Source organism: Stegodyphus dumicola, chromosome 10, assembly GCF_044657685.1.
Source record: "Stegodyphus dumicola isolate Sdum_Otavi_A_Nest chromosome 10, ASM4465768v1".
Lineage (NCBI taxonomy): Eukaryota > Metazoa > Arthropoda > Arachnida > Araneae > Eresidae > Stegodyphus > Stegodyphus dumicola.
Genome location: NC_140777.1, coordinates 78,775,582 through 78,790,186, shown reverse-complemented (window position 1 = coordinate 78,790,186; position 14,605 = coordinate 78,775,582). Strand labels below are relative to the sequence as shown.

Sequence of the window (14,605 nt, the reverse complement as noted above, 5' to 3'; positions counted from 1 at the left end):
TAACAACCTTTTCCGATACCAATAAAAGTATTAACGTGTCAATAACATATCATATCAATTATCATAACCTTGAAAAAATGTTGCCAACAATAGCTATTTATTTAAAACTTGAAAGTCCGGCGGTCATACGAAAGGTATACTGTAATTAAAATGATTTGTGCAAAGGTGTCTTCTAATTCAAACTGAATTACCCAGGGCAGGCGGAGAGGACGCCCCTTTGCTTACTGCCCCGAGGGGTTTACCTCTTCTACTTGCTTAATTGCTTAAAGTAGAGCGAAATGAAGGAAACCACTCGCGGTACATTTCCTAAGAGCAACCGCTAGCTCAATAACTAAAGTGATTAAAAAATAAAATGTTAATTCCCATGTCAAAGATCTCTTTGTGCACAACATTTCTTGTGTAGATCTTTCCATCATTTTTAAGCTCGCCTTGCAGAGGACCATCCATTTTTTTTAAAATTTTACGTCAGTTTTTTTCACGAACTCTTGAACAGGCAACATAAAGCTGACCGTGTCCAAATTTAAGCTCAGGTAAAATAATGCCAACACGCTTAAGCGTTTGGCCCTGAGACTTATAGATGTATCATAGCAAAGGCCAGTTTTACTAAAGGAAATTTTTACTTCTCAACTGAAACGGCAACCCTGCGCCGTGGCAACTTCACCCCATTGGCTAGTACAGTTACGCAAGCAACCAATATACTATCGGCGAAAAACTGACACTTAAGCCACATATATATATGGGGTGAAGTAACATCATCTCCTCCGAAACTATGGGATGATAAAATGTTAAATCTGGATTCTAGAGAAAGTAGTTTCTGGTTTTTAATCAAAAATTTAAAAACTATTTTCACAAGTAATCGACTCTATGACACAGGTAATATTGCCATCTACAATCAGGAAAAGGCAAAAATCTTCGCGGCACACCTCCAAAACAGTTCTCGCCAAATGATTGGCCAAATGACTCTGATTTCGAATTAAAGACCCTCCTACAAGGGAGGGATTGGCTCAACGCCCCATCAGTCAGACTTCCGATTAAATATGCCACTCCTACTGAAACGACTAATATTATCAAACACCTGAGACAAAGGAAATCTCCAGGAATTGAAGAAATCAGCAATACAGCAATTAAAAATTTGTCACCTAACATCATCTGCAGTCTGACAAGTATTTTTAATGCTTGTCTTGCTCATTCTTACTTTCCAACACCTTGGAAAATTGCTAAAATTATTTTACTACCTAAACCGGCCAAAGATCACACCCGAACAGACGGATATCGACCTATCAGTCTACTGCCGGGCTTAGGCAAAATATTTGAGAGAATTATCCTGAATAGACTGAAACCCTATTTTCAGCATCTTCCGTCGGAATAATTTGTGTTCCGTGCTCACCTCTCAACAACGAAGCAACTTGTCCGAATAGCCAAATTCGCTGGTGAAGCTCTGCACTGCAAACTTAATGTTGCTATACTCATGCTAGACGTGACTCATTCGACTGCGTCTGGCATGAGGGCTTAATAGCTAAATTAATTGACCTTCAACTGGACAGAGAACTCCTTCTGCTAATTCATTCTTTTATCAGAGATCGGACATTCAGAGTAATAATGACTAGCGGTGTTCCACAGGGTTCTGTGACTGGCCCTATACTCTATCTATTCTACCTTTCAGACTTTCCGAGATTACATTTAAATCATAGTTCTATGTTAGCCTGTTATGCAGACGACACTGCCTTGGGCAGTGAAGTCTGCTAACATCAATCATGCTATTCGGAAACTCCAAGACACTATTCCCTCCATAGAACAATGGTGTGGATATTGGAAAATACGAATAAACGCTCAAAAATTTCAGCTCATAAGGAAAAAGGAAGAAAAATGTTCCGATCAGGCAAAGTGTTTATCTTTTCAACGAGGCTGTGCCTATCGTGAAACAAGCCAGATATCTGGGCATCACCATCAACGACAAGCTCACATGGCAGCATCACATCCAACAAATCAGGGATAAAGCGATTAAAGTCATGAAATGTTTATATCCCATGATAGGGAAATATTCAAAAGTTTCGTTGGACAAGAAACGACTTATCTATCTAGCCACAATCCGACCCATCATGACGTACGCTTCGCCAGCATGGACTACCGCTACGAAGGGTGAAATCCAAAAATTACAAGTTGTGCAAAACCGATTTTTAAGAATTATCACAAATGCACACCCGTATATGAAGAACAAACGTCTCCATGAAGATTTAAAAATGGATACATTAGTGGAATATTTAAGAACTAATACGGCATTTTATGACGCCGCTAAGGATTGTCAACATATGGACATTTTCAACCTATTTCACTATGAAATTTTACACGAGGACAGGCACCTCCGTCCATATGCCGCTTTTCTACTCAGTGGAAACCAGATTTTCCAACATAATTTGTGTTTCTAAGTATGTAGTACTCTGAAAAACTTATTTGACTTGTAAATAATGATGTTTAGAAATCTTAGCCGGATGATCATGTGACACACACAGCCACGCCCACAAGATATTATTTATATTTTTCCTGTATATACTATTGTACTTTTTGGAATCGTATTTTATTTTCTGCATTTATGACGGCAACACACACCTTCTAGGAATTGATTTAGTACTATTTTATGTATAACTATTGTAAAACTTCAGATTTTCAGCGCTACGATGCCTGGATACCTCATCGCCAACCAGATGTCTTATCTCTTATCACGTGACATTGGTCACACCCCCTGCATCTGCTATCCTGTCTCCATGAGAACTACGTTCGGCATTTCCTTACCTGCAGCGCTCCTAGAAGCACCAAAGTTCGATAGCCGGAACACAACCTGCAGTTTCGCAGGTTAATCGCGGCAAATAAAGCAAGTTGGAGTTGGAGTTTCATCTCTTCGAAACGGCTGGCTCCCAGGCTTAGCAAAGCAGACGGTTGAATTTCGAAGGCCCGTGGCAAGCCATTTTGACAATTCGCGTCTTCGTAGGACTTTAATTAGACGAGATATTAATTAAAAACTAATTTTCCTCTACGTTTTCCCTACATTTTCCACTTTATTTCTTGGGTTTTCCCTATGAGAGGGATTTGGTTACGTGCCAAATTCTTTTTTCTCGAATATCTACGGAACGGCGCCGAGTTCAAATTCTAGACGCGTATCCACGGAATACAAAAAATTATCCTCATCCATCGATACGATTCTCATCTTCGTCATCTTCATCATCTTTAATCGGCTGATGTATTAATTAAAAACTGCGGAAACGTTAATTTCCGAGCTCATTTTTCCGAGTGCCAACAATAAACTATCGGCGACAAAAACTGAAGCCGCGTATATACAACTAGAAAGCCCGGCGGTCATGCGAAAGGACCGCTGTTCTAGCTATTATAAATTGTAATTAAAATGATTTTTGCAAAGGCGTCTGCTAATTCAAACTGAATTCGCCAGGGCAGGCGGCAAAGACGCCCCTGTGCTTACTGCCCCACAGAATTTCCCCTTCTACTTGCTTAATTTCTTAAAGTAGAGTGCAATGAAGGAAACCACTGGCGATACATTTCTTAAGAGCCACCGCTAGCTAAATGAATAAAGTTGATTTAAATAATAAAATGTCAATTCACATGCCAAAGATCTCTTTGTATACAACATTTTTTGTGTAGATCTTTCCATCATTTTTAAACTCGCCTTGCAGAGGACCATCCATTCTTTTTAATTTTACGTCCGTTCTTTCAGGAACTCTTGAACAGGCAACATAAAGTTGACCGTGTGCAAATGCAGGCTCAGGTAAAAAAATGGCAACACGCTTAAGCGTTGGGCCCTGAGACTTATGGATGGTCATAGCAAAGGCTAGTTTTACAGGAAATTGTCTACGTCTCAATTGAAACGGCAAACCTGTGCCGTGGCAACTTAACCTCATTGGCTAGTACAGTTACGCAAGCAACCAATAAACTATCGGCGACAAACAGATACTTAAGCCGCATATATATATATGGGGGTGAAGTAACATCATCTCCTCCGAAAAGGGTGGCTCCCGGGCTTAGCGAAGCACCCCGTTGAATTCGCAGGCCTGTGGCACGCCATTTTGACCATTCGCGTCTTCGTGTGACTTTAATTAGCCGAGATATTAATTAAAAACTAATTTTCCTCTACGTTTTCCCTACTTTTTTCACTTTGGGTTTTCCCTATAATAGGGATTTGGCTACGTGCCAATTTCTTTTTTCTCGAATATCTACGGAACGGCGCCGAGTTCAAATTCGAGACGCGTATCCACGGATTACAAAACGTTCTCCGAATCCGTCGATACCATTCTCATCTTCGTACGATTTTAATTTGCCGAGATATTAATTAAAAACTGTGGAAACATTAATTTACATGCTCAATTTTTCCAAGTGGCAGCAATAAACTATCGGCTACACATACTTAAGCCGCTTATATATATTGTTGCGTGCGTACGGGTTCGTTATGAAATGAATGCACATGTCCGATGAAAAATGAACAAAAATTTATTATTATCACAACAGAAATGCTTAAATTTTCTCAAATTATCATGCAGTATCACAATATCTCACAGTAGTTATCTTTTAACTACTCAAATGTACAATAGAACTTAATTCAGAACAGCTAAAGAACGCTAATCCGCGAATTCGCTATAATCAACAACGGTAGTTTTCTAAACAACAACAAAGTAAGCAACTACTACAAACTGAGATGTTTTCCTCCTTTTATAAGATTTTACAATCACGCGCTAGAATTTTCCAGTACTTTCTCGAAATCAAAAAGAGATATTTATTTATTTAATGCACGCGCTCTTGTATTTTCAATTTTCCGGCTTAGCTTTCTTTTAATATTCGTCACGCGCTGCACTGCTCGAGAAATAAAACCATTTAATTTATAATTGAACTAACATTAGCTTTTTAAATACCAAATTCGTAACACTGCCCCCTTCCCAAGGACTGCACGTCCCGGGCAGTACAATCCCTGGACAGAAAGCTAAACTTACAACTGTGGCATAAATGCGTTAATAAGCATTACATTACAATAATAAACAACATGAACAATAAATGCAATACATAAAACAAATCAAATGCTCTCAAATACAAATCAAATACTAAACGCAAATCAAATACTAAATACAAATCAAATCAAATACGCATTTAAAAACAAAATGGACCATGGTCTTATACTATTTACAATTATTTACATTATGTACTATGGCCATAGTAATGAGCTAACCTGTCGTAATGAACGACTTTAGGTTTAGAGTTCGAAGACTTACGAATCCGAACCATGACGTCATTTAGTCTGTTCAGCACTGTATACGGATCATCCGAAGGTGACTGTAATTTAGGACTCAGTCCTTTTCGTTGAATCGGGTTCCACAACCACACCTTGTTTCCTTTGTTGGATCTATGTCTAGTAGCTCGCGTGTCGTATCTGGTCTTCACTTTCTCCGTCGCCAAGTTGACTCGCTTTCGTGCAGAACGGTGCATCCCCTCAAACCGGGCCTGGACATTTTGGATGTGTTCCTCAGGCGATGAAGGCGATTCCGTAACAGGCGGTCACAAAGCAGACGAAGGTCTCGACCGAAGAGCTTCTGAGATGGAGAATAGCTGGTAGTCTTGCGTTTCTTTTCGATCCTAGCGTGATTTCGGCGGCTTCCCGAGCTGGGTCTTTCGGACAAGGCGTCAGCATTTCCAAGTGAGGATCTCTTCTGAGGATGGATAGTCATGTCACCAGATGCTGAAAGCAGTTTGTTGTTTTCGAAGTCTAAGGAAAAATTGTATTTCCTTAAAAAGTCCAATCCGAGTATGCATGGATCTGTGATATCCGCCACATAAGCCGTATGATGGCAGTCGGCACTTCCAAACGTGATGTTTACGTTTAACTTCCTAGTTATGTCGATCTTATCACCAGACGCTGTCTGAAGGGTAACACAGGATGGCGTCCAAATAAGTTTATCTTTAAACTGTTCAGCTAAATCTTTCCTAATGATGGTAACATTAGCTCCTGTGTCAATGATCATATCGCAAGGAACTCCATCGATATTCCCATTAATGGACATTCCGTTACTGTTGCCACTCACTGTATAAATTTTAAGCGCTTTAAAACAAGGTTTTTCATTATCTGGCAACCTCCGTTCCTTGATATGGTCATTAATTTGTTTCCTGCGTCGTTGCTCAGAAATGGTGTCAATTTTCGTACCCTGGAGTGTTCTGCAATGCTTTTGTACGTGGCCTTCAGCTCCACAGTTCCAGCATTTTAGAATTAGTTTCTTTTCACTTATGTTCCGTCTCAAGCCACTGACTTGTCTGGTAAAATCATCTGTTTATATTCCGTACCCTGGGGTGTTCTGCAATTCCGTCTTAGGTGACCTTCACTACCACATCTCCAACACCTTAGAGCCACTTTCTTCTCCCTCCTACTCCGTATCAAAGCGTCGACTTGTCTGGCTAAATCATCTAAACGAGCCATCAGTTGATCCACTGGCTCATGGACTCGCACAGCTCTAATTGGGTAGCGATCTCTATTAGTTGCTTGCTGGGCTGCCTCGAACTTCATGGCGTACAACAGAGCGCTTTTTATGTCCTTTACATCTGCCATTCGAAGAGCTTTCTGTATTTCAGGTTCCCGGATGCCGTCGATGAAATATTGCAGCGACAGGATTTCTCTTGTTTCTGTCGGGCACTCCAAAAAGGCGAGGTGGGACAGCCTTTCAACATCCGTGGCGAGCTCCTGAAGTGTTTCGGTAGGCTTCTGTTGACGAGATTTTAATTGGAGCCTGCTGTAGTCTTTTAAACACTTCTCCCCAAAGCGCAGCTCCAAGGCGCCGGACAGAGCTTCGAAATCTAACCTTTTGTTTTCGGGAAGAGTCTGAAGGATATCCGCTGCGTCGGCTCTTAAAGAAGCGGCGAGATGACAGGCCTTAGTTTGGGAATCCCATCCATTCGCATCCGCCACTATAGAAAATTGTGTTTTATACACTTGCCAGGAGGTCTTCCCGTCATAAGTGGATAACTTCAGAGAGGGACGAGCAGGCATGGGTAAAAATTTAAAACCATCACTATTGTTCCCTGCCGTCGCTACGAATTTCTTTAAAATATCCACTTCTTTGGCTACTGCAGAAACCCTATCATCAATTTGTTGTTCGATTTGGTGTTGGACGGCACAAACTCTTCCTTCTATATGTTCTTTTACAGAAGAAACTCTTTCTTCTATTTCTTCTTTCACCGAAGAAACTCTTTCTTCAATTTGATCTTTTACAGAAGAAACTTTTTCTTCAATTTGTCCAACTTTATTTTCAACTGTGTCAATTCTGCCTTCCATAGCTTCAAATTTATTTCGTATTATGCAGGTAATTTCTCTTTTCAATTCTTCTTGACCAGCTTGGACGGCTTTCATTTCGTCCTTAACGGATTCCTGGCCCAATTTCATTTCTTCCTTAACGGATTCCTGGCCCAATTTCATTTCTTCTTTAAATGAGGCAAAGGCTGATATTAAATGCCTTAATTGCTCTTCCATCGCTCTTGTTATTGGCATTCAAATCCCACTTCTGACACCAAAAATTGTTGCGTGCGTACGGGTTCGTTATGAAATGAATGCACAAGTCCGATGAAAAATGAACAAAAATTTATTATTATCACAACAGAAATGCTTAAATTTTCTCAAATTATCATGCAGTATCACAATATCTTACAGTAGTTATCTTTTAACTACTCAAATGTACAATAGAACGTAATTCAGAACAGCTAAAGAACGCTAATCCGCGAATTCGCTATAATCAACAACGGCAGTTTTCTAACGGCAGTTTTCTAAACAACAACAAACTAAGTAACTACTACAAACTGAGATGTTTTCCTCCTTTTATAAGATTTTACAATCACGCGCTGGAATTTTCCAGTACTTTCTCGAAATCAAAAAGAGATATTTATTTATTTAATGCACGCGCTCTTGTATTTTCAATTTTGCGGCTTAGCTTTCTTTTAATATTCGTCACGCGCTGCACTGCGCGAGAAATAAAACCATTTAATTTATAATTGAACTAACATTAGCTTTTTAAATACCAAATTCGTAACAATATAAATATACAATATAAAGACGCTGATATTAACGAAAGATTTTCGGCTTGCAATAACGTCACTTACAATCGCGTGCTTATTCAACTTGAGAATAGGACCTTGATTTTTGTCTCCAACGAGCGAGACTGTTACCACTCGGAAAATGAGTGCAAAAATTAGCGTTTTCTGAGTTTTCAATTGCTATCTTGGCTGACTAAAGTAGTAAAAACATGAGAATTGTCGAAATGGCTTCCTACGAATTTTTGGAATCCGGAATACCTCTCTCGAAACTCAACTCCCGCCCATACCGGAGGATATTACGTTGTAGAGTCATTAGGTTTATTTTGAAGCAGGAGACATGAAAAATGAGCAATTCCCTCGCCGGGTCTCGAGCCTGGATCTGTCGAATACGCGTCACGTCTGCTACTGTTACAGCACTGAGGTATACAGAAAGGGGGGGGAGAAAATAATTTATATATTCTCCATTGTACAGGACGACTGGGACTAGGGGATCCAATCGTTTAATCCTGGTGATGAAGAATCATCATCCACCACATTGTTTTTATTTCGAGCGCCAGTGTAGAGTCATTAGGTATATTGTGAAACAGGGAAAATGAAAAACGAGCAAGGTGACCAGGTTCAGACAAACAAACTCCATTTGTTTGTTTGTTTGTAGGAGTATATAAGGTATTTTCTCCCTTCTTTCTGCATGGCTTTGTAGTGTAACGATAGTGAACATGGACCTCTCGAATACGAGGAGCGTGTGCTACCGTTGCACCACAAAGCCATGCAGAAAGAAGGGAGAAAATACCTTATATACTCTTACAAAGAAACAAACAATTGGAGTTTGTTTGTCTGCCACAAATAAACAAACAAACAAAAGGATAGCATCGCAGAGATTTTAATAGTTTAGATTGTATCCATTGAATCTTGGAATCCGTTGACTGTAGTATTCCTTTTTGTTTTCTAACTGTTGTAATTTCTATTATCAAAATGCACTGCCTCTCGAACGAAACTCATCGCATCAAGGAAACAGGGATGAGTAGCACTTTGATACTTTTTGTTTTTAATAACTAATTTACGTTTCCTTTTAAATTAAAAAGAAATATTTCTGCACCCAAAATCTGCTGTGCCTGAGGCAATTATATCATATGAGGGGAAATTTTCCACACTCTTTTATTATCTCTTTGAATTGAATATAAGTTTCACTAACATTTATCAAGGAAACCATATAAAAAAATAACTACTAAATGAATTGAAATTTATTTATGTATTTCAGTTTATTTAAATAGGAATAAAAATTTAACTTCAGAATTTTTGAGGAAGAAGCAAAGGAAAAATTTCGTCTCATACCCACGAAAATCTTCAATTCTGGATTTGTAAAAATGAGATGAGAGTTCCCATAAACTATGTGCTTAATATTTTAGTAAAACGCTGCTTTAGAGTTTTTAATCATTTTTAGTTTGGTAGAATTTTAAAATATGATTAAATATTCCTTTATTCCTTTTCGAGAAGGCTTTTTTTACGTACAGTCGCATAAAGTATTCAAACTAGTCTCAGTTGAAACTACTTGAAGAAAGTGAATATGCACATCAAGTTGAGGTCATAACTATTCTTGTCATATCAATATGAGATTCAAGGCAAACGTACAAATGTCAGCGCTAGGAAAAATCGATATATACGGCTGCTAGTGTTGTGCGCTTTTAAAAGGATATACTAACCTGACATATTCAAAAAACTGAAAAACTCTTTCTACCTTAAAGTTTTAGTGAGTAGAAAACGTCAGTAAAAACATCCTTTGAAATTTGAATAAAGACAGACGAAGCAATGAACAAAGACGCCACGTCGGCGGAAATAGAAAACTTCGACTAGCTTATTTGCGTTTTTCATCTTTCAATTCTTTCCCATCAGATTTCTGGAAGTACCTCTTCTGATATTTCACATTTCCAGAAAAAATTCTGCATGAAATTATATGCAATGCAAGATAAAAATTTCAGCTATTTGAAGTTTTACTTTCATACAGTTTATTGATCGTAGAGGGCCATGTTCTGAAATCCAGAAATGCTCAGTCAAAACACAGTCAAATAACTAATCCAAATTAAGCGAAAAGAACAGAAACTGCAATCGTATGCTTAAAAATAGCTGATTGCAAATACTTTCCTTCTTAAAAATGATTAAAAACAGTTCTACGCTAAAATATAGATTCGGAAATAAAAGATTCGCCACCGTTTGCTACGAGTCGCCTCCTATGTATAACTAAAGCTATAAGCTACTTCTCTCGCCTTCGTAGTGTGGTGGTCTGCACGCTCGGCGATTCCTAACGAAGGCGGTGCTCATTTTTCATCTTCCCTGCTTCCAAAAAATGCTTAATGTCTCTACAAGTGGCGCCCGAACTAAAAAGGTGGTAGATGAGGATTCTCCACACCCAGGATTGGGAGACTGGGTCCCCTAAAACTCCCAGTTGCCCTTTAAAAGGAGGAGTATATAAGGTATTTCTCCCACCTTCTTAGCGTGCTTTCGTGGTGCTGTGATCTGCACGCTGGGCGCGTATTTCAGAGGTCCGTTTTTCGATTCCTGGGGAAGGAGCTACTCATTTTTCATCTTTCCTACTTCCAAAAAATACCTAATGTCTCCACAAGGTAGTTTTAATATTTTCCGTATTTTCACACTTTAGTAAATTCAATTTCATAGTGAAATTATACTAATATCAACGGTAGTAATAATAGTAACAAAAATGAGAAAATAATCTGAAAGATTTCAGATTTTATATTATGCCCAAAGGGGTGTTTTCTGACCTTTCGTGTGTTACTTTATTTGTTAAATATCATGTTCTTTGCACTTAAACCACATAAAATTCGATTTAACAGAACTGCTACAAAATATTTAAAACATGCTATTATTTGAATTTCCGATAGATAGTCTACGGCTCTGGAGATGAACATTTTTTTTTTTTTTTTTTTTTTTCGCAAAATGTTACCATCGGTCTCTTTGAAATCGTTGAGCTTGTTAATCAAAAAATTCGTCAAATTTGCAAAATACTAAACAGATAATAAAACAAATTCGAAATTCAAAATTCGGGCTTCCAGTTGCCCGTTTCAGAATGGAGGAGTACGATATTCAAACTTTGATAGTTCTAGGTACTCTGAAGTTTAAAACTTCAGAGTACCTAGACTCTTTAGTAGTAGACTTACGAATACGAGTAGACTTACGAATATGAGTGTGAGAGTTCCGCTCTCCTGTCTATTGAAGGAAACAGTCTGTTGACGACCTGAATACTGGTCTTGCTGGAAATACTTTAAATTAGGTTTAGGTCTAATTTTGGTAATCGTGGTGTTTGAAATTCTGTTACAGTCTAGGCAGTCTTGTAGTCTCTAGTCAAAATAGACTTAATAATTTATCGCATTTATATCATTTGTTGTTTTTTCATTTGTTGAATGCTTAGAAAACAAGCTTTGAATTTAAACCAGGTCTAGCTTGGCTGGTGAATTTGTATTTTTATGTTTTAAGTTATCCCAAATGATGAAGTAGAATAAACTTAAAGTGTTTCAATTGTGTCTGTTATATTTGATGTTTTAATTTAATTGTTTGATGGTTAGATTGACTGCCTCATGATTAGATATTCTGGTGGTAATAATTCACGTCACAGCGAATATTAACACTTTATGGATAAGTTTTTTGAAATCCACAGCAACTATTGCAACATTATACTGAGAATGATTTCCAAGAAAAGTCTAAAAATGAGTTCAATTTCCTTTAAGTTATATTAATGCTTTAATCAAACTGTTGCTTTGATCTTTTGGAATGTATTCTGATATTTCGTTTGAAATAAAATAAATAATATTCTAGGAAACTAAATACAGTTTCCTCATTGGAATAACGGCTTTATTTCCGTAACTTTCTTTTTCGGTAATCCTGGAATTATTATCCCAATAGTTTTGACTTAAATAATACCAAGAAATTATATAAGCTGTGAAGAAGAATGGTTTTTGTGAAGGAGATAATCCTTTTCCTATGGGAAACATTAATAGAGTTCTTAAGGGGACTCATACACCTTAAAACCCATAAGATCTTCGAATATGTGACTGTTGCAAGAATTCGAGTAATTTATTTTAAAAGCAATTACTTCCAACTTTTTATAGCTGACTACATAACATAGCTGTTTTCTGAAATAGTAATAAGAAGGTTTGTGTTGCCACAAATATTTTTATAATTTAATCCGCTTTGTGACAAGATTTTTCGTCATGTTTCCACCTTGCGCGCACAGTTTAAAACATTATGTTGCATAATTTAATTCCATATTTAATATAAAGCTTTTATAAATTTTGGAAACTATTGTGAACCAAAAAATTCTAATAATTTCATGTTAAATTTGTATTTTATTTGGAGTTGAGTTTATAAAATGTATTTTATTTAAAAAAATCTGTAATGTTTTCGTTCGTAAAAGATTTAATATAAAATATTCATCAGGTTTTTGGTTCAGTTAGAAAATAGTGCCCAAATAAGGAATTCCATCCAATTTCAAGTATGTACCTTTAGCCATTTTTAAATATCGTGCGCGCAAGTGGAAACATGACGAAAAATTTTGTCACGAAGTGGATTAAGTTACAAAAATATTTGTAGCAGTACAAACTTTCTGGCTACTAGTTTCCAAAGCAGTTATATTATGTAGTCGGCTGTAAAAAGTTGGAAGTAATTGCTTTTAAAATAAATAAAATAGCCCACTTCTCGCAACAGTCACATATTCGAAGATTATAAGGGGTTTAAGGTGTATAAGACCCCTTAATACATTTGTGTTTGTGGAGAGCAACAACGGACCCGTCATAGAACACAATGTCTGTCTCAAAAAGAGCCGGAGGTTTCCATGGAGATCAAAACTGATCAAACCTTCGGCTACCAAACATATTTTTAATCTAAACTTATTTGCTCTTTCGTAGTAGACGCGCTTATGTTTGTACCGTTCAAATCTTGTAATTTTCTCATATCAGTTAAGGGGATTGTCAATACTGGCGAGTGTTTCAAAGGGGTGCAGCAGTGAATAAAGATGCACTGTTGAAGGCCGAGAGAAGAAAATTAAGGATCGCTTTAGAAGATCATATTGTAGAAAAAACATCTTGGGCCCATGATTGTGGGTTTAATTTTTTCGCAGCGGAATTCCGTCCTACCCGTTAATCCCTGGATATCGTCGACATTATGAAATTATGGGACATGATAGTTTCAAACTGTAGAATACAATTTAACGCCAACTGAAATTACCGAAGGTATGCCATTCCCTTCAAAATGGAGCTAACTGAACTTGGATAAAACTAATACATTACTGGTAAGTCTATTTTTGGTTATTTCAAAGAATCAAATCATCATTATCTTAAAGTGTGTTTTACTGCATATGCCCGTTTAAATTTGTGTATTAATTTATTTTACCTAAGAGTATTTAAACGTCTAGTCAAAATTTTAAATCATCCGAATGGAATGGTAGCCTTTATTCACTGCTATTAGAATAGAAATTTTCAATAAGAGCTAATTGTTTCTGTGACCCCTGAATTTTAGAGTTAAACAAATGAAGGTTTTGTGCCTTTTAAGAATTGCTTTTAGTTTTAAACTTACAATTCACGAAGGAATGTTTCTAATTTTATCCTCAGTTTAAAATTTTTTAAATATTTTATTACTCAATGTACGTACTTTATAAGAAATAATATTAGAAATTACTCATTTTTCTTTCTGTCACAACTGCCTCAATTGTAGTTTGTAAATTATGCAGCAGCAGAAGACTAACAAACAAATGATTTCTTTTAATGCTTGGTAATATAATTACTCACGACATATTTTGAATTAAACAACAATTCTATAATCCAGCATTCGAGTAAAAACGCAGATGAAATTTGATACGATAGACACCTTCAAGTTTGACTCTTTTGGGTGTAAAAAGGTGATTTTAGGTTTTGAACGGAATTATTTCAACACTGTTCAAAATTACTCAAAAATCATACGATTTATGAGAGAAAATATATAATTTTATCCAGCAGCATAACATTTCTTCAACAAATTACTTTTAATATTGTATATTTTCTAGTTGGATGAAAAATAGATACCGTGTGCAAAAGTTCTGGATGACAAGGTTACATACAAATTATCTAAGCTTGTATTTTGTTATTTTGAAAAAATCAAAAATAACTCTGTAGCAATTTTTCAGGAAATTTTCTTCAGACATTATCAAAGGCATTCATACCATTGTAACGTTTTGCAAATATATATATATATATTTAGTTTCATTGCAAATGAAATGTAACTACAAAGAACTATATTTCCTTGGAACGAAACGGAACGAAACACTGACATTTCCATGTAATGCTGGCTTTCTAGAATATAATATTAAGAGCAGGAAAACACATTATACAGTAATAGATAAATGCGAGGAAGCTTAAAAGTTTTACTTAACATATATTGTATTTTTTTCTGCGAATACATTTCGTTGGATCTAATTTCAAATTGGATGTGCATAGTCTATCGCCTAAGCCCATGCAAAAAATATCATAAATTTTTGGAATCTTTTAATAGTGAACGC

General features: G+C 36.8%; 1 protein-coding gene across 2 annotated transcripts in view; it reads right to left on the bottom strand.

Annotated features, from left to right (window-relative positions):
* LOC118183022 (G protein-coupled receptor dmsr-1-like) overlaps window positions 1–14,605 on the bottom strand; it is a 249,319-nt gene that overhangs the window by 16,498 nt on the left and 218,216 nt on the right. The gene's annotated exons all lie outside the window — the stretch shown is intronic.